Below are 23,765 nucleotides of genomic sequence, written 5' to 3' on the forward strand. Positions count from 1 at the left end.
AGCTGTACAGAGGGAACTTTGGAACTACTAGCAAAATTACCTATTTATTCATCCTTGACACAGATTCTAGGGACCTTCCCCAAAATCTATTGTCAAAAATACAACAAAAAAGTTTGCAAAAGGAAATTAATCATAGCAGTATTCGTGCTATGAAGAAGAATGGAAACAACCCAAATACCTATCATTATAAGACATACTGAATAAACTCTGGTATATCTACAAAATAAAATACTATAAATTATAAACAGGAATTTGGACTATGTCTATATAACTATGGAATGATCTCCAAGATATATGTACTATTAAATGAAAAAAAGCAGAGTAACATATGTTACTCATTAATCAAAAAAAAGGGGGCATTGGGTATGGATGTACAAGGTGTCCCCCGAAAATATATACACACTGAATAATTATAAAAGCAGGGTTTATTAAAATATATTTCATGTTCAAAATGTAACAGAATCAGGTGTTAAGTGTGTATACATTTTGGGGGGGGACACCTTGTATATCTGTTAGCTGGATCTTGCTTTTCCATCCAACCAATTTCTGTCTTTTAATAGGCTTAGACCAGCGGTTCTCAACCTGTGGGTCGCGACCCCTTTGGGGGTCAAACGACCCTTTCACAGGGGTCGCCTAAGACCATTGGAAAACACATATTTTCGATGGTCTTAGGAACCAAGACACCGCTCCTCTATCTGTCTCCAGGCAGATCCGCCCACATGCAGATACGCCCACATACGAGTACCCGGCGTGATGACATCATCGCGCCAACCCCATCACATACACCCCGTACAAATACAGGTGTATGTGACAGGGTTGGCGCCATAATGTACTTATGCGGACCAGTCACACATGTGTAGAAAGCAGCTGCTGTGTTGAAAGCAACTACTCTGTTAAAAGTAGCTACTGTGTTGAAAGCAGCAGTATTGGAGGTAAAATGACACTTCATGAATTATAATTACAGGGTAAATGTAAAATCATGTACTGTAAAATCATCAACTACTGCAAAAAAAAAAAAATCTGTACCATGAGAACTTAATCTGGATGTTAATCGGTCTTTTTATATCCAGCTGTGGTTGATGTGAATACTGCCCCCTTGTGATAGTAACAGGTATGTAAAAAAAAAGCACAGAGAATGGTAAATCATAAGAAACTTTAATGAACTGTATTGACTGAACTATGCCATGTATCATCTTTTGTATTATTAAAGCTATTGTTATATATTATTTTCATTAGCAAACCATCCCATGACAATGGATCATGTAGAAAAGAACGTTAATAAAAGAAAATATAGTGAGGATTTTTTACAGTATGGTTTTACCTCAATAATTATAGGAGGAATTGAGAAACTGCAATGTGTTATTTGTTGTGAGATTCTATCAGCCGAATCTATGAAGCCGAACAAACTAAAACGCCATTTTGATAGCAAGCATCCGAGCTTTGCCGGCAAGGATACCAACTATTTTAAAAGCAAAGCTGATGGACTCAAGAAAGCCAGACTTGACACTGGTGGCAAGTACCACAAACAAAACGTAGCAGCCGTTGAAGCTTCATATTTGGTGGCACTCAGAATCGCCAGAGCTATGAAACCTCACACTATTGCTGAGGATTCACTGTTGCCAGCGGCCAAAGACATTGTTTAAGTTATGATCGGAGACAAATTTGTTACTAAATTGAGTGCAATTTCCTTATCTAATGACACTGTCCGCAGAAGAAAAGATGACATGTCTGCTGATATTCTTGATCAGGTAATCCAGGAAATTAAATCTGCTCCACTTCCAATATTTAGTATCTAGCTTGATGAATCTACAGACGTTGCAAACTGTTCACAGTTACTGGTTTACCTGAGGTATATTAATGATGGCAACTTTAAAGATGAGTTTCTTTTTTTGCAAACCTCTTGAAACGACAACTACTGCACGTGATGTATTTGACACAGTTGGTTCATTTCTAAAAGAGCATAAGATCTCTTGGGAAAAGGTTTGTGGTATTTGCACAGATGGTGCTCTGGCCATGCTAGGATGTCAATCTGGATTTCAACGTTTGGTACTGAATGAGTCACCAAAAGTCATCGGAACTCACTGAATGATTCATCGGCAAATATTAGCAACGAAGACGCTGCCACAAGAGTTACAAGAAGTAATGAAAAGCGTCATAAGTTGTGTCAATTTTGTAAAGGTGAGCACTTTAAACAGTTGACTGTTTTCACAACTGTGCAAAGAGTTGGATGCACCGAACAATGCTCTGTTATTTCACACTGAAGAGAGATGGTTGTCGAGAGGAAAAATTTTAAAATGTGTTTGAGCTTCGTGATGAACTCAAAACGTTTTTTAATCAGAAAGCAAGACTGCAGTTCGAAGCACTTTTCAGCGATAAAAGTTAACTTCAGAAAATAGCTTACTTGGTTGACATCTTTGCCATCTTGAATGAGTTAAATTTATCACTGCAAGGACCAAATGCAACATGCCTCGATTTGTCTGAAAAGATCCGATCATTCCAAATGAAACTTCAGCTTTGGCAAAAAAAAAAAATTGGATGAAAATAAAATTTACATGTTGCCTACCTTATCTGCTTTCTTTGAGGAACATGACATTGAACCAGACAAAAGGATTGCGATGGTAATTTCTGTGAAAGAACACTTGCACGTGCTTGCAGACAAAATTTCATCATACTTTCCAAATCTACCTGACACTCCATATGCACTTGGCAGAAGCCCATTCACAAAGTTGAAGATGTTCCTGAGACAGCACAAAAGGAGTTCATTGAACTTATTAAAACGATGCAGCGATAACTGATTTCTCTACAATGCCAGTTACAAAATTCTGGATCAAGTGTTTGCAGTCATATCCTGTTCTGTCTGAGACTGTGTTGCGCCTTCTTCCATTTCCAACAACATATCTTTGTGAAACAGAGTTTTCAGCTTGTTGGTTATCAAGTCTAAATACAGAAGTAGACTTGTTGTGGAAGATGATCTTCATTGTGCTCTTGCAAAGACTGCCCCCAGAATTTCTGATCTGGTGAGAAAGAAGCAATCTCAACCTTCACACTGACGTTGGCTTTTTACGCATACTGTCACAAAATGTAGCAATGTAGTTTACTGTTGTTATATTAAGACTGTTACCCATGCTGCACCATGCTTCAAGACAAAATTTCATTTATTTGTAATTAGAAATAAATATTTCACAATATGTAATTACATATTGTTTTTGTGATTAATCACTATGCTTTAATTATGTTCAATTTGTAACAATGAAAATACATCCTGCATATCAGATATTTACATTACGATTCATAACAGTAGCAAAATTACAGTTATGAAGTAGCAATGAAAATAATTTTATGGTTGGGGGTCACCACAACATGAGGAACGGTATTAAAGGGTCGCGGCATTAGGAAGGTTGAGAACCACTGGCTTAGACCATTTACATGTAATATAATTTTTTTTATATGCCTGGGTTAAAACCTACTATCCCAATAGTTGTTTTCTATTTGTCCTACCTGTTCATTGTTCTGTTTGACCGCTTCTTCCACCTTTTATGGATTAATTTTATGATTCCATTTTATCCCCACTTTAGCTTTAAATATACCCCTCTGTATTCAATGTTTTTCATGATTCTCCTAAGGTTGACAATATACTGCATATCTTTAATAAGTCCTAGCCTACCCTCAAATAATAGCATCTGCTAATTTAGGTACAATATAATAATCTACATGCTAGTTTTTCATCAATTTTAATTTAAACTAGAGGCTCAGTACACGAAATTTGTGCACGGGAGAGGGGAAGGTCCCTCAGCCTGGCCTGCACCCTCTCCAATCCAGGACCCCTTGGAGGATGTCCGACTGCCAGTTTAGGCCTGATCACGCACTAAACTGGCAGTCAGACATCCCTCTCACAATCTAGGACCACTGGCTCCTAACCACTCACCTACTTGCCTGCCTGATCACCCCTAACCTCCTCTGCCTGCCTGCCTGATCGCACCTAACAGCCCTCCCTTGCTGGCCTGGTCACCCCCAACTGCTCTCCCCTGCCAGCCTGATTGCCCCTAACTCCCTGCCAGCCTGATCTCGCCCCTAACTGCTCTCCCCTGCTGGCCTGATCAACCCTATCTGCCTCTGCCTTGGCCCCCACCACCATGGTTTTGTCTGGAAAGAAGCTGGACGTCCGGAAGAAGGCCAGTCGGCATGGTATAATTAGCATATTACCCTTTTATTAGTATAGATAGATTATATATGATAGGATAACTTAAATGGGGGGGAAAGCCTTTTTCAGCAGGAAGAGATGCTCTTAGCAGACAAAAATACATAATCCCTATATCTGGACTGATAGCCAGCCATATGCACTACATTGCCAAATGGGTTATTAAAAAATTGAACCACTTTCTGGGGGAGAACCAAGATGGCGGCATAGGTTAACGCTGGAGTTTGCTGCTTTGAACAACTACTTCAAAAGTGAAACCAAAAAACGGAAGGGACATCACCCAGAACCACAGGAACGCTGGCTGAGTGGAAGTCCTACAACTAGGAGGAAAGAGAAACGCATGCGGACACTCAGAGGAGGCGCAGTGCTGAAGTCAAATTCTGAGGTGCGGAGTGCGCGGAGCAGGCTGGCGGCGGAGGGCGCGGTTGTTGTTTTCAATCGGGAGGGAGTCGCAGACTCTGAGCACCAGATCCGGGCGAGTCCTTAGGGACCCAGACTCAAACGGGAGAAGCGGGACTGTCTGACTTCGGTCAGAGCGAGTGCAGCTTTCTCTCCGAGCTTTGCAGCGGGTGCTGGGACTCAGAGAGGCAGAGCCCCTTGGGACAGGACTGAGAGCCGCCATAACTGCTCTCTCCGGCCCACCCTGTTGATCCTGTGCGACCCGCCCCGCCCAAGCCCTGCACAGAGGCATTTGCCGGATAGCCTCAGGCAAAGGCTAGATTAGCACCTCCCTAGAGGACAGAAGTTCTCTCACTGCTGACCCAGCTGATTCTCATAGCCACTTGGCCTGGAGGTCAAACCCTCCCTGGAATTAGCTACAACAATCAAGATTTATCTATAAGACTGCGAACAAAGACCACTAGGGGGTGCGCCAAGGAAGCATAACAAAATGCGGAGACAAAGAAACAGGACAAAATTGTCAATGGAAGAAATAGAGTTCAGAACCACACTTTTAAGGTCTCTCAAGAACGGTTTAGAAGCTGCCGATAAACTTAATGAGATCTACACGAAAACTAATAAGACCCTCGATCTTATATTAGGGAACCAACTAGAAATTAAGCATACACGGACTGAAATAACGAATATTATACAGACGCCCGACAGCAGACCAGAGGAGCGCAAGAATCAAGTCAATGATTTGAAATGCGAGGAAGCAAAAAACATCCAACCGGAAAAGCAAAATGAAAAAAGAATCCAAAAATGCGAGGATAGTGTAAGGAGCCTCTGGGACAGCTTCAAGCGTACCAACATCAGAATTATAGGGGTGCCAGAAGATGAGAGAGAGCAAGATATTGAAAACCTATTTGAAGAAATAATGACAGAAAACTTCCCCCACCTGGTGAAAGAAATGGACTTACAGGTCCAAGAAGTGCGGAGAACCCCAAACAAAAGGAATCCAAAGAGGACCACACCAAGACACATCATAATTAAAATGCCAAGAGCAAAAGATAAAGAGAGAATCTTAAAAACAGCAAGAGAAAGAAACTCAGTTACCTACAAGGGAATACCCATACGACTGTCAGCTGATTTCTCAACAGAAACTTTGCAGGCCAGAAGGGAGTGGCAAGAAATATTCAAAGTGATGAATACCAAGAACCTACAACCAAGATTACTTTATCCAGCAAAGCTATCATTCAGAATTGAAGGTCAGATAAAGAGCTTCACAGATAAGGAAACGCTAAAGGAGTTCATCACCACCAAACCAGGATTATATGAAATGCTGAAAGGTATCCTTTAAGAAGAGGAAGAGGAAGAAAAAGGTAAAGATACAAATTATGAACAACAAATATGCATCTATCAACAAGTGAATCTAAGAATCAAGTGAATAAATAATCTGATGAACAGAATGAACTGTTGATTATAATAGAATCAGGGACATAGAAAGGGGATGGACTGACTATTCTTGGGGGGGAAAGGGGTGTGGGAGATGTGGGAAGAGACTGGACAAAAATCGTGCACCTATGGATGAGGACAGTGGGTGGGGAGTGAGGGCGGAGGGTGGGGCGGGAACTGGGAGGAGGGGAGTTATGGGGGGAAAAAAAAAGGAACAAATGTAATAATCTGAACAATAAAGATTTAATTAAAAAATAAATAAATAAATAAATACGGATGTAACAAGACAATAAACAGCAGAACCTCTCTGGAGATCCAGACCAGAACTTGGCTGGAGATCCTGGCTAGGCTGCTGATCAACTGAAAAAAAAAAAAAAAAAAAAAAATTGAACCACTTTCTTACACCTTACACCAAACAGCTGTTGCCCTTAAAACCCCACCTCAGACCCCACCTTAGGTTCTGCCTTCTCAGTTTACACAGATTAAGTTCTGATTGGTTGGTTTCTATGCCAGTCAGCACCAAAAGCTCTGCCTCCAAGGCAGCCATTGGCTCCTCTGGGAAACCCAGAATGGCCCTACCTTCATGTCAGTGCCAGCCCTTCAGTAACGCCCCCAGTCCACTACTGGGTGTATCCCTGGATGCTCTGAGAAGCAGCACCCTGAGGTGGCAATTTTGAATTCTAGTCCCTGACCTAATCTTCTTACAGTGCAAGCTCTGTGAAGGCAAGCATTTGTCTTGTTTATTCTTAGTTCACTCACAGACTTTACCTGTGTCTATGCACACAGACTGTAGTTCTGAAGTGAAAGTATACATTTGGGGAGGAAGGAGGAGAAAAGTACAGAAAGCGTATTGTAAGTAATGTGAAAGTCCCAATTTAAAAGAATTACTCCTTTAAATAGCCTGCTTTAAATAGAACTGCCTTTGCAGTTCACTCAGATTAGGTTTTGATTGGTCGGTTTCTATGCCAGTCAGCATCAAAAGCTCCACCTCCTAGGCAGCCATTGGCTCCTCTGGGAAATCCAGAACGGCCCTGCCTTCATGTCAGCACCAGCCCTTCAGTCATGTCCCCAGTCCGCTACTGGGTGTATCCTTGGCCACTCCGAGAAGCAGCACCTGAGGTCTGTGCTGGTGGCAATTTTGAATTCTCATCCTTGACCTAACCTTCTTACAGTGTGAGCTCTGTGAAGAAACTGCCTTCGCAATTCACCCAGATTAAGTTCTGATTGGTTGGTTTCTATGCTAGCACCGCATGGTGACTGGTCGTTGGGTTATCCTGGTCATCACAGACACAGGCTTTTTATATATATATTAGAGGCCCAGTGCACAAACATTTGTGCACTTGGGGGGGCGGGGGAGTGTCCCTCAGCCTGGCCTATGCCCTCTCGCAGTCTGGGACCCCTAATGGGATGACCACCTGCTGGCTTAGGCCTGCTCCCCGGGGAATCGGGCCTAAGCTGGCAGTCAGACATCCCTCTGGCAGCCCGGGAGCCCTCGGGGGATGTCCACTTGCCAGCAGGGAGCAGGCCTAGCTGCAGTCGGACATCCTTAGCACTGCTGAGGAGGCAGGAGAGGCTCCCACCACCACCGCTGTACTGGCAGCTGTCAGCCTGGTTTGTGGCTGAGCAGACCTCCCCCTGTTGGAGAGCACTGACCTCCGGGGGGAAACTCCTGCATTGAGCATCTGCCCCCTGGTGGTCAATGTGTGTCATAGTGACCAGTCATTCCCAGTTGTTCTGCTGTTAGGGTAAATTTGCATATTACTCTTTTATTATATAGGATAGAGGCCTGGTGCATGGGTGGGGGCTGGCTGGTTTGCCCTGAAGGGTGTCCTGGATCAGGGTGGAAGGTACCGCTGGGGTGCCTGGCCAGCCTGGGTGAGGGGCTGATGGCTGTTTGCAGGCTGGTGAAGCCCCCCAGGGGGATCCTTACCGCATGAGGGTGTGGCCAGCCTGGGTGAGGGGCTGATGGCTGTTTGCAGGCTGGCCACAGCCCCTTCAGGATATGGTCCCCGCTGGGGTGCCTTGCCAGCCTGGATGAGGGGATGATGGTTTTTTGCAGGCTGGCCACACCCCCTTCAGGGTGGGGGCGTTCTGCTGGGTTGCCTGGCCATTCTGGGAGAGTGGCTGATGTCTGTTTGCAGGCTGGCCTAGCCCGCCAGAGGGGACCATCACCCAATGAGGATGTAGCCATCCTGGGTGCGGGGCTGATGGCTATTTTCAGGCTGGCCACGGTCCCCAGACACCCAAGCCCCCAGCGGAGGCTGGCTGGAAGCAGGTATCTGGGATTTATTTATCTTCTATAATTGAAACTTTGTTGCCTTGAGTAGAGCCCACAGCCGGCCAGGGCTGGCGGGAAGCCTGGCTTCCTCCATCGCCAGGGCAACCAAGCCTCCTGCTTGCTCTAGCTCCGTGGCTGCTGGCCGCCATCTTGGTTGGGTTAATTTGCATATTGTCACTCTGATTGGCTGGTGGGCGTGGCTTGGGGCATAGCGGCGGTGCGGTCAATTTGTATGTTTCTCTTTTATTAGATTAGACTAGAAGCCTGATGCACAAAGATTCGTGCAAGAATAGGCCTTCCTTCCCCAGGCTGCTGGCACCGCCTTCACTCCAGACTGGAGCCGCCTTTCTGCCTTTGCTCTGGCCCGGAGCCGCCTTTTCACCTTCGCTCCAGCCCGGAGCAGTCTTTCGGCCTTCGCTCTGGCCCGGAGCCGCCTTCCACTTTTGTGCCCTGCCCAGAGGCCCAGAGCAGCCAGTGTGGGGCGGAACGCCTGCATCGTCACCATGGCGACAACGCAAGCGTCCCAGCCTGGCCGCTGCCATCTTTGTCGCGGCAATTTGCATATTCCGTCCTTATAGGCTGTGGGCGCCACCATTTTGTCACAAAGTGATGGTCAATTTGCATGTTCCATCTTTATTAGGATAGATGTACTGTGAGCCAACAGTACTTCACTACAATTTTTGCTTTAGTCTTGGCATTTAGAAAATATGACCCATAGGTTAGATGCCAGTTTTTATAAGAGTTTTACTAGAACACAGCCAAAGGATTCATTTATGTATTGTCTATGGCTGCTTTAATGTCACAAGTACAGAGCAGAACAGTTACAACAGACACTCTATAATCTGCAAGTCTAAATATCTAGCCCTTTAAAAAAATGTTTGCCACCCAGCCATTGTGGCTCAGTGGATTGGGTATCATCCTATGCACCAAGAGGCTGCTGGTTTGAGTCCTGTTCAGGGCACATGCCCAGGTGGCAGGCGCTATCCTCAATAGGGGTGTGCAGCCAATCGTTTCTACCCATCCCCCCCCCCCCCCCACGCATTCCTCCATCTCTCTCTCTCTCTCTCATCCTTTATCTAAAATCAATAAAAACATAATTTTTGAGAAAATATTTGCCAGCCCCAACTTTAGATAGTTATGTTTCAGTGATTAAAAATAGCAAAAACTCTATTTTATAAGTATGGTTCAGCTTTTACCATTTCCAGTTTTCTTCATCTCTTTGGGTAGATTTTCTGTCTGGCATTATATCTGTGGTGTATTTTTTATAGTTCAGGTCTTCTGGGAATTAATTATTTCAGTTTTTCCTTCCCTAAATACATGCTTATTTTTCCTTCTCGAATTTAGAGTTAAAAGATGATTTTTCTTTCAGCACTTTAAAGATATCATTTCATTGTATTCTGGCCTGCATAGTTCCTGATAATGATGCTGTATTTCTTATCTTTAATCTTTTAAATTAGGTAGTCTATTTTTACTCCGGTGGCCTTCAAGATTTTCTCAGTGATTTTAGAGATTGAATATTAAGCATCTAGGTGATCTAGAGATGGTAGAGTGTGTGTGTATTGCAAATTATCCTGTTTGTTTTTCTCCAAATTTCTTGATTCTGTGGTTTCAGGGTCCTGATTAACAGTAATTATTTCTCTTCTGAGGTTTCCTTTTACACAAGTCAGTGCTTCCTCCTCTCATCAACCATCTCCAGTCTCTGAGCTCTACCAATACCTCCGCCTTCCTTCCTCCTTCCATTTCTAGGGCTAACAGCAACTTATTAGAGTGCTAAGTCTGGGTTCAGCATCCTCTCCTTGTCTATTCTCTCAATCTTCGAACAACTTTGAAAGAAGATCTATGAATTAAATTCTCTCTACTTAAGTATCTAGCATGATATACATTTCCCTAACTAGATCTTGATGGAAATAATCTATATATCTTAAAAAAAGAAATGAAACAAAAATAAATTTATTGATGACCATTTCCTACAAGACCAACAGGGAATTATTTTCTGTTCCCACATGTCCCAAAATTAAAACGGAAAACTTTTCGGGAATACTGTAGCTTAAGAAAACTATAACCAATAGGCTACAGCCAACATAAGCCACATAAATATGTATTTATTCATTTTTAAACCAATAGAAACATACCTCTTTTTAAAAAAATCCTCACCCAAGGATGTTTATTGATTTTAGAGAGTGGAAGAGAGAAAGAGAGATACATTGCTGTGAAAGAGAAACATCAATTGGTTGCCTCCTGTACAGGCTCCGAACACAGACCAAACTGCCAACACTTAGGTATGTGCCCTGACCGTGAATAAATGTCACTACCTTTTGGTGCATGGAACAACACTCCAACCAACTGACCCACATGCTTATTTTTATTAAATATTAAAAAATATATGTTTGTTTAGGTGCCTTGATTCTGTGGAATTTTTGCTTTTCTATTGAGCTACAACTGACATGTAGCATTTTATTAGATTCAGATGTACAACATAATGATTTGATATTTCATATATTGCAAAAATATCAAGTCTAGTTAACATCCGTCACCACATAGTCACAATTTTTTCTTGTGATAAAAATTATGAAAACCTACTCTTTTTAACATCTTTTAAATATACAGTATTATTAACTGCTAGAGGCCTGGTGCACGAAATTTGTGCATGAAGACGGGGGGGGGGTCCCCTCAACCTGACTTGCACCCTCTCCAATCCGGGAGCCCTCAGGGGATGTTCTACTGACGACTTAGGCCCACTCCCCGTGGTTCTCTGCTGCCTGTGGGTCCCTTTTGGCTACTCCTGGGTTACCAGGGCAACAGCCAAGCTGGCTCTGCTCTCAGCGGCTACCCCCTGGGACTGAAGGACTCCAGCGGGGCTGAGAGGACTGGGAGCCACCATCTTGTGGCTATGGGCACCACCATCTTTGTGTTGGAGTGAAAGTTAATTTGCATATTACTCTTTTATTAGATAGGATGGTCACCATGCTGTACATTAAATCCCAGTGACCTATTTATTTTATAACTGGAAGTTTGTACCCTTTTGACCATCTTCACCCATTTGGCCCATCTCTCAAACTCCACTATAATAACCATCAACCAGTTAACTGTATCAGAGTTTTGTTTTGTTTAAGATTCCAAATATAAGTGAGAATATATGTTATTTGTCCTTCTCTGTCTGAATTATTTCACTTAGCATAATTCCCTCAAGGTCCATCCATGGTGTCACAAATATCAAGATTTCCTTCTTTTTTATGAATGATGTATATGTGCGCACACACCTGTTTGTGTGCGTGTGTGTGTGTGTGTATGTCACATTTTCTTTATCAATTCATCCATCAATGGACACATGGGTAACTTTCATGTCTTGGTTATTATAATACTGCAGTGAACACAGAGGTGCAGAGATCTTTTCAAGTTAGTGTTTTCGTTTCCTCTGGATAAATACCCAGGAATGGAACTGACTGATCATACGGTAGTTCTATGTTTAATTCTTTGTGAACCCTCGATACTGTTTTCCACAGTGGCAGCACCAAATTACACACCCACTAACAGTGTACAAGATTCACCTTTTCTTTACATCCTTGACAACACTTGTTACCTTTTTCATAAAAATCATTGTAACAGGTATGAGATGATATCTCACTGTTATTTTAATTTGGTTTTGACTGATGGTTTCCTTTACTGTGCAAAAGTTTTTTTTAGTTTGATATATTCCAACTTGTTTATTTTTGCTTTTATTGCCTTTGCCTTCAGTGTCAAATGAAAAAAAAATCACCCCCAAAGAGGTCCCCAGAAGCCCATGGTCAGAATAAAAACTGGGGACCAGAATGTGAATTTTACGGTCAATATGGAGGCTGAGTACTTAGTAGTCACTCAGAAGGTAGCTCCTCTCTCAGGAAAGGAGGTCACTATTATCAGAGCTACTGGGAACCAGACCAGTAGAACGTCCTGCCGCCCTCGCCAATGCCAACTTGGCGGCCATCAAGTAATCCATGAATGCCTGTACTTGCCAGATTATCCAGGGCCTCTAATGGGTAGAGACCTTTTAGCCAAGAGATGGGGCAGAGATCACCTTTGCCCCAGATGGCTCAGCACAGTTGCACCTAGGTGAAGAGACTTCTCCAATAATCCTGTCTTTAGCAGTGCCCAGGGAGGAAGAATGGAGACTTTATACCTCCCAGTCAAAGGACTCACCATTACAGCCTGAATCAGAGGAAGAATTCCTGCTGGTCTGGGCAGAAGGAAATCCTACTGGCCTGACCAAGGACCTTGCCCCAGTACTAATTGACTTGAAGCCTGGGGCACAGCCTGTCAAAATCTGCCAATATCTGATTCCAAGGGATGCACGCCTAGGAATCCAGTTCCACTTAGACCAGCTGCTTCAGTGAGGACTTCTTAAACAGTATCAGTCTCCATGAAACACCCCTCTCTTGCCTGTCAAAAAGGCTGGGACTAATGATTACCGCCCGGTGCAGGACCTGCGGGCTGTTAACGAGGCTGTTATAACTCTGCATTCGGCACTGCCAAACCCCTACACTCTTCTGGGATTTATTCCATCAGAGGTGGAATGGTTTACATGTCTAGATCTGAAAGATGCCTTTTTCTGCCTTCAGTTGGCACCCTCCAGTCAGCCCCTGTTTGCCTTTGAGTGGGAAAACCCAATTACAGGGCCAAGGAGCAGTTAACCTGTAACAGACTGCCCCAAGGGTTCAAGAACTCCCCGACTCTTTTTAGCAGAGCATTAGCATCTGATCTAAATTCCCAGGACAGGATGTGGGGTGCATTCTATTCCAACATGTAGATGATCTCCTACTGGCTAGCTCCACATGAGCTCAATACTGGGAAAGAACACGAGCCCTTCTGAGACTCTTAACTGAAATAGGTTACTGGGTGTCTAAGAAAAAGGCAAAAATCTGTCAGACAGAAGTCAAGTACCTAGGTTTCCGAATCACCTGAGGGAAATGAGGACTAGGGACTGAAAGGAAGCAGGCAGTATGTGCTATTCCAGTCCCTAGCACCCGGCACCAAATTCGGGAATTCCTGGGAGGAGCAGGGTTTTGTTGAATTTGATCCCAGGGTTTTCAGACCTAACTAAGCCTCTCTATAAAGCTTTAAACGGAGGGGAGAAGGCACCCATCGACTGGGGTCCTGAGTAGGAAAAGGCCTTCACCACCATAAAGGCAAAGCTCACCGAGGCCCCAGCACTAGGGCTACCAGATGTAACATGGGACTTTAACCTCTTTGTTCATGAGAACAATGGGATAGCCCTAGGAGTTCTAACCCAGGAGTTTGGACCCTGGCAAAGACCAGTAGCCTCTCTTTCCAAGCAGATTGACCTGGTTGCCTCTGGGTGGCCTCCATGTCTCAGGGTCCTTGTAGCCATGGCCTGATTAGTCAAAGCAGCAGATAATCTTACCCTGCGACAAAAGATAAATGTAAAAGTACCACATGTTGTTATCATCCTAATGGAAGCTAGGGGGCAGCACTGGCTAATTCATACTCAAATGACTCAATACCAAGGGCTTCTATGTGAAAATCTACACGTACGATTAGAAGCAGTGAGAACTCTTAATCCTGCCACCTTCTTACCCGTTGCTGAGGGAGCCCCTGAGAATGATTGCCTAGAAGTTCTAGAGGAGGTTTACTCCAGCTGGCCAGCTCTAACAGACCAGACTCTGCAGAATCCAGACCTGATATTTTATACGGATGGGAGCAGTTTTCTAGATGAAGGGAAAAGACAAGCCGGATATGCAGTAGTATCAGACTTTGAGACAGTAGAGGCACAGGCTCTGCCCAAAGGATAGTCAGCGCAGAGGGCAGAACTCTGGGCCCTGGTCAGAGCCTTAGAACTCAGCAAGGAAAAGCACGCTAACATTTACACTGACTCACACTATGCCTTTGCCACCCTGCATAATCACGGGGCTATACACAAGGAAAGAGGACTCCTGAATGCTGAAGGGAAAGGAATAAAAAACCAGGATGAAATCCTAACATTACTAGAAGCAGTCAGGGAGCCCAAGGAAGTGGCCGTTACCCACTGGGAAGCCGTCACAAAAAAGGGAATGATCCAGTGTCAGAAGGAAACCATAGTGCAGATGCAGCAACCAAGCTGGCTGCTAAAGAATAAGTAGCACTGTCACAGATGTTGGCCCCTGAATTACCTGAACCTCCAAAATACACTCCTCAGAAAGAGGAATGGGCCCAGGAGGAAGGGGGTAAGAGATGAAGGAAGGTTGGTGGACACTCTCAGGTCTATGTCTCAGACAGTTAGCCCATAAGGTAATCCTTCAGCAGCATGAACTTATCTATTTTGTTAATAAGCAGATACTACCTAATTGCCTATCTTCCCTCCTTATGTGCCTCACTTTTTCAGCGCTACCTCCTCTGTGCACAGAACAATGCCAAACAGGGTCCTGTAGGACCGATGAGAATTCAGCACTGTGGGCAAGATCCCTTTAAAGACTTAGAGGTAGATTTTACAGAAAGAGGGCCTAGTAGAGGGAATAAATATCTCTTAGTCTTTATCTGCACTTTTTCAGGCTGGGTCGAGGCATATCCTACTCACACAGAGAAGGCAAGAGAAGTCACTAAGACATTGCTGAAGGACATAATTCCACAGTATGGAATGCCTCGAACCATAGGGTCAGATAATGACCCAGCCAATGTAGCTGAAATAGTGCAGCTAGTAGCTAAGGCCTTAGGAATTTAATGGAACTTACATGCAGCTTACAGGTCCCAGAGCTCAGGAAAGTAGACCACATGAACTGGACTCTCAAGCAGGCTATGTATGGCTAAGCTATGTCAAGAGACAACCTTATCCTGGACAGATATCTTGCCTCTTGTACTCCTGTGGGTATGCTGTGCCCTGAGAGTCAGGGTAGGTTTCTCTTCCTTTGAAATTCTATATGGAAGACCCCTTCCCTTAATTCAGCCAAAGGGAGATTTGGGGTAAATAGAAAACTTAGAAACTCAGAAGCAATTACAAAGACTCAGGAAAACTATCTTTGAAGTCCACAGATGGGTTACTGACCGACGGATTGCCCATCTCTTTAGGAACGACTGTGCACCCTCATAAGCCTGGAGACCAGGTTTGGGTAAAGAATTGGAAAAAGGAGCCCCTTAAGCCAACTTGGAAGGAACCCTATCCAGTCATACTAACCACCCCCCAGCTCTCAAGGTTGCAGGACTGAACACCTGGACCCACCACTCCCAGGTGAAAGCAGCCCACCAGCCAAGTGACGCCCAGCCTGAGTGGAAGGTACCCTCGGACCAGAAATACCCCCTGCAGATCACCCTCAAGAAAACAGCGGATGTGGCTGACCACCTGTTCCAAGGAATTCAGATAATACACTGCTGAAGTCTTCCTTACACTAGTATTTCTTTTTTATCTCCTCCTAAAAGTAATATGCTCTGGTATTTCTGGATAATCATTGTTTTTATCTTTCTAATAATTCTTATTTTGTCTTTATATGAGTGCCGCCAGAACCCTAGACTAGTACCAGGAGGAGAACTCTTCTGCCCCTGCTGGGACACAAAACCACTATAAATTACTACCTCCTCTACTGCAAAAGAATTTATTGCTGTCCCCGGCCAAGATGAGGCTGGTTCTCTTACTGTTACTAAACTCTCTTATTCTTGACCACTCTCAAGTCTACACTCTGCCTCTCAAGGATCTTCTAAGTCCTCACTATCTCTCTCAAACCCTCAACTAAACTCATCACCTCCTCAACCTGAACAACCCTGGACTGGCTAAGGACTGCTGGCTCTGTCTTCCCCTCTCATCTACAAGCTCCATAGCAGCCCCCACCTCCCTGCACACATGATTTGATTCTAGCCTGTCCTTCCATTATAAGGTACACGGAGGACCTCCATTCCAACCTACTGAACTCTATGAACTCTATGACTTCCAAATCAGAGATGACAAAAGGAACACTTACAGGCAAGGCTGTTCAGCTGCTCCAAACTTATTTAATCGATATAACACCACACCGATCCAACAAGGTTCCTATCCTTGGACCGGTTACCACTAACTCTGTCTTAGCATTTCAGTCACCCCTATGCATCAAAAGGAACTCCCTGAAGGAAATGCTTTGGGACATCTTGATCAACACCTCTGCAAATTTACTCTAAACCTTAAACCTGCTTCTAACTGGGCTGACTATGTTGTCACCCAAAGAGCTCCCTTTCAGAAGCCCGTTCGATTTTCAGCAGGGCCCACCATCTCAGCAGCCTTCCCAACCACCGACACCTCTCAGTTCTGCTCAGACCGACCCCACACCTGCTCAAGGTTTCACTCGTGGCAGGACTGCACACTGAACCAACAGACCTCATGTCATTGCCTCCTTTCCCACAGGCTCACACACTCTAAATTCTGGATAGAGACTGACATGAAATTTATTTTCTTTGAAGACACTACCTCAGGGATACACAAAATCATCCCCAAAGCCCCTTTTGTTAGGTCGGAGAGAGCCCAGGATCGGATACATGCAGACATGTGATGAGATAATGGACTCTCCCTGGCATTTCTAACAGATTAGCGTGCCAGACATAGATACTGACTCCTTCCTGAATACCTTGCTGACACCCTGCAGCTGAAACTTCCTCAGCTGAATACCTCAGCTCATGCCCCCGCCCCTCACCCAACAACAGTATAAAAAAAGCGCCCCCCTCCCTGTTGGCGTGAATCCACATGCCCTGTCTTTGGGGTACGTGGGTATCCCGGGGATGCAGAAATAAACCTTTTCCTTTTCTTTCTTTTTCTGATTCACTGGACTGTCTTTATTTCCTATGCCGCCTCCTGAGCCACCTAACCTAACACCGTTCAGCTCCTTACAGGGGCAACCTTGGCAGGAACTCTCTCTTTCTTAGAACAAGAGAACAGCAAGCTCACACACCTCTTTACCATTGGAATACCTTCTGTCTGGAGACCCAGGAAATTTTCTTCCTCTGTGGCACCAATACCTGCCTCTGTCTATCTGCCAACTGGACTGGGACCTGTACTCTGGTTTAATCTAGCCCCCGAAAAAGATATTGCCCCTAACAATCAGTCCTTTAAGGTTCCATTCACTGCCTATGATTGAACCGAAGGGCCATCGCCCTCCTCCCCACCTCCTTGTTGGCCTAGGAATAGCTACAGGCCTGAGCACTGAGATGGGGGGGGGTGGGGGTTGGCAACTTCCCTTTCCTACTATCAAAGCCTATGCAAAGACCTTGCAGACATCTTAGAAGAAACAGCTCAGAGCATTATTGCAGTACAAGACCAGACAGACTCACTGGCAGCAAATACCCTCCAAAGTTGAAGAGGACTAGACCTTCTCACAGCAGAAAATGGGGGTTTATGTATGTTCCTTGAGGAAGAGTGCTATTTTTATGCCAACCAGTCCAGCATTGTAAGGGCAGGGCCCAGAAACTACCCAACCAGGCCTCAAAAAGAAGACAGGAATTATCAGAATCTTGGAGTTCCTGTAATAATATATGGAATTAGGCATCTTGGGCACTCCCATTAGCTAGCTCTTCCTAATGCTTCTCCTTGCACTATTATTTGGTCCTTGCATTCTTAACTTTCTCACCTGCTTTATTTCCTCTTGTTTAGAAGCCTTCAAGCTCCAGATGGTAGAACAAGCCAGGACACTGAACTACTGTTACGACCCTCTCAGGGAAGATGAAAAAAATTCAAGCTGCTGAACCCCCCATAACGACATCCGTCCTCAGCAGGAAGCAGCTAGAGCAGTCAGCGACCCTATCCCCAATTCCTTCTATAATCCCCAAGGCTAAGACTAGCTTGAGGATCAAAAGGGGGGAATGAAGTGGAAAATAAGACTTTTGGGGGGATAGCTATCTGAATCTGTGCCAGTAACCTGTATTCTGATGGAGATTCTTACTAGCAGATAATTAACTCCATTGTTATCGTGATGCCTGCCCTGCCTTGCAGAACCTGTTTCCCAGAATACTCCCATTTTACAGAGGCCATATCATGAACCATATACAACCCCCAGAGGGGACTGCCAGCACTAGCACCAGCCAGGCCAAGCCTTTGGGTGTAATCTCACTTCCCTCTCCCAACTCATAGGGGGCTGCAAAGCCCACAAAAAGTCCAGAAGCCTGACCCATATTTGTGGACAAAGAAACTAAAAGGGATAAAAGGAAAGCTTCCTCCATATTCATCAGTCAGGCTTTTGAGGCTGATACCCCTGAGTCACTGCACTAGTTCATTAAAGGCTCCTCTTATGACTCCTCTGAGTGCTCAACTGAATATTCTCCCACGCCACCTGGCATCTTATCTACAACAGCTGTAGGTTTGTCATATATGGCCTTTATCATGTTGAGATATATTCCCTCTATTACCACTTTGCTGAGTTTTTATCAAAAACTAGAGGCCTGGTGCATAAAAATTCATGCACTGGAGGGGGGTCCCTCAGTCCGGCCTGCCCGCTCTCACAGACCAGGAGCCCTCAGGGGCAGGAGGCAACCCGGAGATCAGGGGAAGGCAATGCCCCATCACACCTCTGCTGCTGCCACTGCCGGCAGTACAAGCCTCAGCTGGCCCTGGTTACCTGAGCCTCGGGCAGCCCTGGGTGGCTGGGCAGCCGACATCTGAGGCTTGCCTGCACCTCGGGCTAATCCTAGGAGGCTGGGGTGCTGAGGGGACTGGGGGTCTCCGGAGGCAGGCACGCAGAGCCTATAGTTATGTGCTCCTATATTGGGTGCATATATGTTTACCAGGGTAATATCCTCTTATTGGGTCGATCCCTTTAGTACTCTGTAGTGACCTTTGTTGTCTCATGATGGTCTTCATTTTGAAGTCTATTTATCAGATATGAGTATTGCTACTCCAAATTTTCTTTCTTTTCCATTTGCATTGAAATTTTTCCCTAATCCTTTCACTCTCAACCTCTGTGAATCTTTTGTTCTGAGGTGGGTCTCTTGTAAACAGCATACAGTTGGGTCATGTTTTTGTATGCATCCAGCTACCCTATGTCTATTGATTGGAGCATTTAATACATTTACCTGCAGGGTTATTATTGATGATACTTATTCATTGCCATTTTAATTCTGTATGCCTAAGTTTCTCTCTCCATTTCTTCTTCTTATTACAGCAATCCCTTTAGCTTTTCTTATAATGCTGGCTTAGTGGTGATGCACTCCTTTACCCTTTTATTTGTCTGGGAAGCTCTTTATTTCACTGACTATTTGAATAATAGCCTTGCTGGATATAGTAATCTTGGATTCAGATCCTTGCTTTCCATTACTTTGAGTACTTCATATCATTTCCTTCTGGCCTATAGAATTTCTGATGAGAAATCAGATGACAGCCTTGTGGGAACCCCTTTGTAGGTAACTCTTTGCTTTTTTCATGCTGCCTTTAAAATTCTCTCTTTATCTTTAATTTTTGGCATTTTAATTATGGTGTCTGGGCATGGCCCTATTTGGGATCTTCTTGCTTGGGATTCTCTGTGCCTCTGAACTTGTAGGACTTTTCCCTTCACCAGGTTAGGGAAGTTTTCTGCCATTATTTCTTCAAACATTTTTTTCTATACCTTGCTTACTTTCTGCCTCTTTTGGCACACCTACTATGCAAATATTATTGTTTCATGTTGTCCCACAGCTCCCTTAAGCTGTCCTCCTGTTTTTTAATTGTTTTTTTTTTCTTTTCTTATTCTCTGATTGAGTGATTTTTTTTCTACCCTGTCTTCCAATTCATTGATCTGATCCTCAACTTCCCCTAATCTGCTGTGTAATCCTTCCAATGTGTTCTTTGTGCTATGTCATTCTTTATTTCCATTTTCACAGTTACTATATCATTTCTCATGCTGTTGAGCATCTTTACCATCATTATTCTGAAGTCTGTATCAGATAAATTTCTTATCTACATTTCATTATCTCTTTTTACTGGAGAATTCTCTTGTTCTTTCATTTGGGCATTGTTTTTTTGTCTCATTTTTGCTGCATGTTTGGGTTTGTGACTATGTGTTAGGTAGATCTGCTATGCCTGTAAACCTCTAGTGCAGGACAGTGTCAACTGCTGTTTCTGACTAATTAGATCAGACCCAAAACCTCCAGAGATCACCTCTGCCTGTAGGCTGACTGGATTCTGTCTTGAGTAGCTCTCAAGCAATAGTCCACTGGTGTGAGGAGAGTTTTTCCAACATTGTGGGTCAACTGCTTCTGCCTGGAGGCTAACTGTTATTCTCAGTCTCTTAATGGGCCTCAGAAATTCCACACCCACTGTGGAGCAAGGTTTTTTCCAATGGGGTGGCTCAGCTGTCCCCCCAAACCCCTGTATAGCTAAAGCCTGTGTGAGAAAGATGACCTCCGCAGCATGAAGGATGACTCAGCACAGGGCAGCTGGGAGTCTGCCTTCTGATCTCTAACCCTAGGGCCCCCAACCTGGCTTCTGCTCACACAGCTCCAGTCCACTCTTCCCTCCCTCTGCTGGAACACAGGTGAGTGGCTGAACATGGAATTTTGTGCATTGGCCCTTTAAGTGGGTGCCCACATTTCCAGCCATCTTTCCCTGGCAGACAGCAACCATTCTGCTTTTCACAGTCAGATATTATGTGGGCACTTTTCTCAGTTCTGGTGCTCTCTGCTAGGGGGCTCAGTTTGTGGACAGAGTTCTCATTGGCAACTCCCCACAACTGAGCTATCTCTCTGGCACTTCAGCTGCTGTCTGTAGGACCCAGTCTAGCCCTTTCATGCCTCCGCCTTTCCTACCAGTCTCTATGCAGTCCCCACTTTCCATTATTAGTTATCAGGGTTCTCTCTAGCTAGTCTTCAGTTGATTATTCAGGATTTTTTTTTGTATTTTAGTTGTAATTCCAAATTACAACTAAAGCCGGGAGCATGTCTGTGTAGCATCCACTTACTCCATTGCCATTTCTTGTCTGTTTTTTCTCAATGTTACCTTATCTATCCAGGATCTTTTGTAGTCCCATATAAATTTTGGAAATTGTTCTAATTCTGTGAAAATGCCATAATTTTTTATAGTGATGGCATTGAATCTGTAGTTTGTTTTGGGTAGCATGGACATTCTAACAATACTAATTCGTCAAATTTATAAACAAAATTTTGTTTTTCATTTATTTGAATCTTTACTTTCTTTCATCATTGTCAAGTTTTCAGTGTATAGATCTTTCATTTCCTTGGTGAAATTTATTCCTAGGCATTTTATTCTTTTTGATGAAATAGTGAATAGGATTGTTTTCTTAATTCCTCTGACAGATATTAGTAGATAGAAATGCCAAAGACTTTCGTACATTGATTTTGTATCCTGCAAGTTTACTGAATTATTTTGTTAGTTCTAACAGTTTTCTAATAGTCTTTAGGGTTTCTATATATATAATATCATGTCTTCTACAAATAGAGAAAATTTCACTTCCACCAGAGAATATAGTAACATACATTTAACGTATAACATATAACAGAATATTACAGATATTAAGTTAATCCTTTAGCTCCTATATAAATGTGTAATACAAGTGATTTATAAATTAATAATACATGACATATATCATAAACAAGAAGTCTACAAATAGGTATGAATTATGATGAAATCTATTAATATCCTGACATCTTGTCCAGGCACTTTGAACATTCTGTTTTCCATCCCTGGGAGGCTCTTATGCTCTTTCATCTAATTTATTGCTACCATTCCTTCAGAGATCAGCTCAAATTTTCCCTGGCTTCCCAGACTAAGTCAAGTGCCTGTTATACTTTCTCATCATACCATGTAATCCTTTCATGATTACAATTACATAACAATGTGTCTTTTCACTATCTTTTAGTTCTGTAAAATCTCTGATAACAAGGACTTAACTATCTTATTTTCTATTATATTCCTAAAACCAAGCTCAGAGATTTACAGACTGAATGAATGAATAACTATGGAATAATTGTTAGAAGAATTTTCTGGCTTACATATTTACTTAAATAGAATTGCAGACTTACTCTTTTAAGACCCCCATCTTGCTATTTACCAATTTTTCTTCTGGTATTTAAAATACAATTAACTTTTCTGTTAAGGTAAGTTCAAAGAATGCAGAAACTTTTCTTTTTAAGAAACATTATTATTTGACAAACCAGCAGTATAATTTACTTTCTTTTGTCTAGCAGTGTCCACCTTAAATAAGATTTGCTTCTGCTTAATACATTATTCCTTTCATGGTCAGTAGTAAAAAACCTAGCAAGCAATGAAACAGAAGTCAACAAATAACATAATTTTTTAAAAAGTACTTTTATAAGCCTTAAAAGCATTTTCACAGTACAATACTAAAAAGTTAACAAAGATTATATAGAAGAAAAGGGAGGAAGAGAGGGAAATCCACATAGGTACTGAAACAAGAATAACACTTCTTGCTTACAAACAACATATTTCTATTAATATTTACTTTATTTTCCTCAGAAATCAATAGAGAATAATGGAAACTATTTTTGTAGCTTTCAAAAGAAACATAAAAATATTCCTTATAACTTACCTAGCTCTCTTTTACACTACCTCACTCACTTCTTGAGAGAACTGCTTATCCTGCCAACATTTCTATGGTTCTGATGGGGCTGCTATTGTGGTATCTCATTTCCCCTAGCCATGGGTGGGCTTGTCATCTGACCGAGACAAAAATTTTACCGTATTCTCCTCAATACAGTGGGCATACATAATCTTAGCTGGGGATTAGAGGTGGAAGGAGGGGATTTCTTCTCCCATCCTATCTAATAAAAGAGAAACATGGTAATTACCCGTACATCCGCTACCCTTCCCATTGGCTAATCAGGGCAATATGCAAATTAACTGCCAGCCAAGATGGCGGCCGGCAGCCAGGCAGCTTGAAGCGAACATGAGGCTTGTTTGCTTCAGTGACGGAGGACTCCAACGTTCCCCGCCTGCCGCTGCCAGCCTCTGAGCTTGCAGTCTGAAACATTGTTACAAATATAGAAGCTAAAGAAAACCCCAGAAACCTGCTTTCAGCCAGCCGGAATCTCAGAGCTGGAGTTGAAACAGTGTTTTGATTATAGAACCCAAACAAACCAGATACCTGCTTTCAGCAGTGCAGGCATAAGAGCTGGAGCCAAGCCTCAGAGCTAAAGCTAGCCCAGAATAAAAAAAAGAAAAAAAGGAGCGGTTGGGAGCTTCAGTCACCCGCCAGCCTGAAAACAGCCCTCAGCCCCTCACCCAGACTGGCCAGGCACCCCAGTGGGGACCCCCACCCTGAAGGGTGTGTGACCAGCTACAAACAGCCATCAACCCCTCATCCAGGCTGGCCAGGCACCCCAGTGGGGACCCCCACCCTGATCCAGGACACCCTTCAGGGCAAACCAGCCAGCACCCACCCGTGCACCAGGCCTCTATCCTATATAGTAAAAGGGTAATATGCCTCCCAGCACCAGGATCAGCAGAGCCGCGAGGCCTCCTGGCATCGGGATCACCATGACAGGGCAGCACCCAAACCCACTGATCGCCCTGCGGCTCTGTGTGTCACA

At 43.7% G+C, this 23,765-nt stretch overlaps 1 protein-coding gene and 1 long non-coding RNA gene across 7 annotated transcripts in view; both read right to left on the minus strand.

The window, feature by feature from the left end:
• The window catches only part of ZNF654 (zinc finger protein 654), a 123,965-nt gene that overhangs the window by 69,481 nt on the left and 30,719 nt on the right, over positions 1 to 23,765 (minus strand). The gene's annotated exons all lie outside the window — the stretch shown is intronic.
• Positions 11,091 to 23,149, minus strand: LOC132230492 (uncharacterized). The gene is made up of 3 exons (XR_009451877.1): positions 19,299 to 23,149; positions 17,110 to 19,258; positions 11,091 to 16,739 (listed from the first exon to the last, which is right to left on the minus strand). It is a non-coding gene; the product is annotated as an uncharacterized LOC132230492 (long non-coding RNA).

This window comes from Myotis daubentonii, chromosome 3 (assembly GCF_963259705.1).
Source record: "Myotis daubentonii chromosome 3, mMyoDau2.1, whole genome shotgun sequence".
NCBI lineage: Eukaryota > Metazoa > Chordata > Mammalia > Chiroptera > Vespertilionidae > Myotis > Myotis daubentonii.